The sequence below is a fragment of the Mandrillus leucophaeus genome, unplaced genomic scaffold (assembly GCF_000951045.1).
Source record: "Mandrillus leucophaeus isolate KB7577 unplaced genomic scaffold, Mleu.le_1.0 Scaffold533, whole genome shotgun sequence".
NCBI classification, from domain to species: Eukaryota; Metazoa; Chordata; class Mammalia; order Primates; family Cercopithecidae; genus Mandrillus; species Mandrillus leucophaeus.
Genome location: NW_012105731.1, coordinates 1,918,085 through 1,922,883, shown reverse-complemented (window position 1 = coordinate 1,922,883; position 4,799 = coordinate 1,918,085). Strand labels below are relative to the sequence as shown.

The window sequence follows — 4,799 nt, the reverse complement described above, 5'->3', positions numbered from 1 at the left end:
CTACATCGTGACCCTGGTGGTGGTTAAATGCCTACACGTATTTGGCAAACCTCAGGCCTGCACACTTAAAAGGGGAAAGTTTACTATGTAAAGTGTACATTAATAACCCTGGCTCTCGAAATTTAGCCCATCTGCTTCCCTGCACTCTGCACGTGGGGAAAAATGTGAAATGGAGAGTCTGTCATTTCAGTAACTGATGTCCTCTCCCTGGAGTGACTTTGGGAAAGATGGAGAGCAGCAGCCTCCTGTTCTCTGCCCCTTTCCAGCTTCTAATTTTCGTCCACAGTCTGGCAGCCCTCTCTCCTCTGATCTGACCAGGTCCGACCGCGGGCCTGGCTGCACACCCTCCGTCGCAGCACCCGTCCTGGCTGCTCCAGGCTTGTTCCCCGTGTCGGCTTTTGGGCGGCTGTCACCTGGTCCTCACAGGGCTCGTGTTGGCTTGTGTTGCCTTTTTCAAAACATAAATAAGATCACATTTGTTACATGTTCACAGTCACCCAGGCACAGGTGGCATGAGGTCCGACTCCTTCTCCAGCCTGGCAGGAGCTGGCCTGCCCCCTTCCCACCCTTGCTCCTCCAGGCCCGGGGCCATTGTGCCGCTCTACAAGCCCAGGCCAGTCCCTCTGCGAGGCCCGTGCGCCGGCTCAGCCTCTGGGTGCAGGTGCAGCTCAAGGGCGCACTTGTCCAGTTCCCAAAGCTAACGTCATCTCCGCAAGGCCGTCACAGCAGCTGCTCTTGATTTCCTACTTTGTTTTAATTTGTTTTAATTTGTTTTAATTTTGCTTAATCTTATAGTTGACTTGGAGTCCATCATCCGGCGTCACGGCCTCTCTTCCCTGACAGTACGTAGGCCACTCACAGCAGGCGCTGGTGATTGCACGAACGCCCGTGCAGCCTCAAGAAGCTCTATTGTTTTTGCCCACTCTGCAAGACTGTGCTTCTGAATGGACTCTCCAAGGCCCTCGTTGTTCAGCCTTCCTCAGGATGACGCACCTCCCAGGGAGGTTTCTTCTTCCTCTACTTCCTCCTCCCTCACAATCACATGTGGCAGATACCCATTAAAGGAGACAGCCCCGGCTCCCTTTCCCCGCCCCACCCACACCCAAATGCCCTCACAACATACTCCTGTGCACGTAGCCCGAGAGCTGAGCCGCAGACACGGGGCACCTTGGGCACAGCCTGCTAAGGTGCCAGCATCCCACCAAGCCCGCTCTATCCCCCCAAAACTCGCCTCCACGTCTTCACCCGGGGGTCAACCTTCAGGGGATTTGGAGGTAAACGGCACCAGGCTAAGGAGCAAGTCGCTGTGCAGAAAACCAGCCTCCTCCCCAGGTCTGTTTCTCCCGCCGCGTGACTGACAGGCAGCAAAGCTTCCGTGGCACCCAAGGGTTCAGTCCCAGGACTCAGCCAGAGCTTCCCTTTCTCCAGGGAGGGGAGGATGCAGGGCCTGCAGAAGCAGCTGCTCAGTTTTCTGAGACTGGGACTCCTCAGTGGGATCAGTGGCTGAATCCTGCAGCCTCGAGGGTCCCGCAGCCTCCAGAGTCCCGCAGCCTCGAGGGTCCCGCAGCCTCGAGGGTCCCGCAGCCTCCAGGGTCCCGCAGCCTGGAGGGTCCCGCAGCCTCGAGAGTCCCGCAGCTTCGAGAGTCCCGCAGCCTGGAGAGTCCCGCAGCCTCGAGGGTCCCGCAGCCTCCAGAGTCCCGCAGCTTCGAGAGGGGCATCCCAATGCCCTGGCAGGAAGGCAGGCTCTGGCCAGTGTGCAGGCCTTTGCGGGGGTCCCTGAGACAGGACAGGCCCTACGTCACTTGTTCATTTATTCACTCCTTTATTAATTTACTCACAGCAAATATTCATCTATAACACATATTTATTTACCACCTACTATTGCCAGTTTCATGACAGAGTGAAGAGAAGAAAAAACAAAATATCAAGCATCCAAAAAACACAGCCAACCTGTGCAACCCCGGACGGTGTATCCTCCTAGAAGCAGCAGGGACCAGTATCCCACACAGCCCAACCCTCCAGCGTCCAGTTGAAGACAGAACTGCACCTGCTCCAGGGCAGGCCATTTCCTCGGCCTCCCTGGGAGGTCTGAAAAATCAGCGGGCGCTCCCGCCTGCCTCCCCTCTGCCTGAGCCTGGATGTGAAAACTCTTAGGACCCCTTCCCTATTTATGAAGCTGAGGCGAGGCCGCACTGGGCAGTGAGGAGGCACCCATGGTAACAGCCACAGGGGCTGGACAGGCCTCTCTGCCTCCCCATCCTGGTCCCTTCACCTGGCGAGGCAGCAGCTGCCCTGCCTGTTCCTGAGTCCGCCGTGGGAGCCCTGCCTGCAACTCCCTGTGCATCCACAGGTGTGGGCTGGACGGTGAATCGGGCAGGGATTTCTGGTGGTGTGGCTCTCCACAGTCTCGTGCCTGGTCTTCTCCCTCTCTCTCCATCCACATGCCGGCCCGGGCCCTGGAGTGATGGGTCAGCAGGTGTCTGACGTCGTGCTGTTCATTTAATGCACTGAATAAAACATTGCTCACAGATTAACTGAGCGGTTTTAAGTGAACAACCATTTTCATCTGTTTTAAATTTTCATGGGTACTTTTCTGAAGAACAAGTACATTGTTAATAATTGAGGGGAATGAGACCTTGTTAATCGCTCTGTATTTTAATAAGAGCCTACTGTGCCCTGGCCTTTTATATTTAAAACAGCTTCATTTTTTCCCTAAAGTTGTTTTCTTTGAGGAGAGTCCTGGTGGAGCAGGTGGGGTGGGGTCATTTGAGTCTGGAAAGCACATTGGGAAGTAATTTTTGGGTTTCAGGAGGAAATCGGGGAGGACGTGGGATCAGGACCCACGAGGGAGGCCCAAGCACACCCGGCACCAGCAGGAGCCCAGGCAGGGTTTCTGAGGGAGAAGAGTCCCCACGGTCCAATCAGCAGAAATGGAGAGACGAGAAGGGGTGACACACGGGGGAGAGAGAGGGAAGGAGGCCCATGCAGTGAGACCCTCCCTCTCCCACCTCAGCACCGTGAGGGGCCCTGCTGTGCTTGGAAGCTCTGATGCACCCCCAAATAAGCACCCCCAGAGCCAGAGCTATGCCCTGCCCGACACCCCACCCCATCCATGCACACCTTGCTGAAGCCTCACACAGCCCTTCAGCACTGGCATCACTGGCATTTTACAGCTGTGGACTAGAACGAGGCCCAGGCAGTGAAGCCACTTAGGATTCTACATTTAATGTGGAGCACAGGTCTGCACGGGTTTAAAATGTTCCTTTAACCACCGAGCAGTGCTGGGAAGATGACCTGCCAAAACCTGCCTGGATAGGAAGAGTCGTGTTTCCAGGGTCTGGCTCTCCCCAGGCAGGAACCTCCTAAGTCCCTCCTAGGCTCTGGAGACATTGGAGCCCCACCTCCTGCCTCTGGCCCCGCCCTGTGCAGCTCCATCAGTTCCCTGCCTTCTGCATCCCCGCCCAGCCCGTGCCCCTGGACCTGGCCCCCACCCTTCAGAGGCCTGGCCGTGCTCCTCCACACTCAGCCAGGTGATGAGACTCTGGCTGGCATGCAGTGCCAGGAGGCACCCTGAGGCCATCGGATTTGGGGTGAGATGGTGGTAGTCAAGACGGAAAGGGAATGGTTTGGACAGCACACCTTCAGGCTGCATTGAAAGCCACTCAAGTGAGCGATTACATGCAACAAGCTACTAGAACACGCTGAGAGGGGAGCGTAGGGCAGCCCCACACCAAAGTCTTACTTGCTGGAAAAACCAGCTCTTCACATTCACGGGCAGGAAAGCAGCCACACTGTCTGCTGGACAAGGTTAGCTGGAACCTGCCTGGCCTGGGGAAGAATAAGAGCAGAGAAGAGCAGTGCTCCCCCAGGTCAGGCAGAGCTTAAGCCTGTCTAGGTAGGGTGTGCGGTGACGCCCTCACACTCCAGGGCAGGAAAGCAATGCAAAGGCTTTCACGGGCCTCGCTCAAGCGCACGTGTGTTACGCATCATCTGTGGAAAGGGAAACCTCTGGACAGCACGTTTCCAGGATGCCAAAAAGCTCTCCTCTCAAGCTGCCCCAAAGTTCTCCCCGTTAAAACTGCCCAAAATGTCTAGAATTTCATCATGAAGGACTGAACGGCAAAGCATCACCAGCACAAGAAACCCCCACAGCGAGACTGTACCTTCCACTCCTCAGCCGTGCCCAGGGCATGGCCCTCCCTGTGTGACCTTCTGTCCCCTCCTCCATCTGCTTAGGAAAGCAAAAGATCTAACAGCTAGAACATAAATGCGTCTCTCAAACATCTCTAAAATAAATGCAATTGCAGCCCACACAAAATCCAGAAGAATGTACAGGCCGTCAGCACTGGATACCAGCCTGGTCACTGAATCACTTCAAGCATCAGAGCTTTACTTCTGGCATTTATGTAATTATGGAAAAAGAGTGTGGGTCTCTGTCTGGGCCCTGAGCTGCATTCCTCATTCCATCAGGTCAGGCCACCTGTGAGAATAAGGACTTGCAAATCCACCCTGCTCTTAGCACAGCCAAGTGTGCATTCGGCACCGAGGAATTACTCACGTTATTCTGACAACTGTCTCTTTGCATAATACTCTAGACTTTACTAGCTGCTTTGCACCCCACCACCATGTGTAGTAGGCCAAGCTGGCAGGCTCAGCCTCACTTCATAGAGACCAAGGATTCAGTGGCTGGTCCTTGGCTGGGTCCTGGGCAAGCCTCATTCACCTGCCTCTCTGGCAACACTCCACATCCACAGGTGGAAAGAGGCCACTCTCCTCCGCACTTGCCCGTGTCTGCAGTC

The 4,799-nt window shown here is 55.4% G+C and overlaps 1 long non-coding RNA gene across 1 annotated transcript in view; it reads right to left on the bottom strand.

The window, feature by feature from the left end:
* Nucleotides 1-2,185: 2,185 nt before the first annotated feature.
* LOC105551806 overlaps nt 2,186-4,799 on the bottom strand; it is a 29,686-nt gene continuing 27,072 nt past the window's right edge. The window contains exon 3 of the long non-coding RNA XR_001007900.1: nt 2,186-2,507. This is a non-coding gene — a long non-coding RNA (uncharacterized LOC105551806). The remainder of the gene's footprint in view (nt 2,508-4,799) is intronic.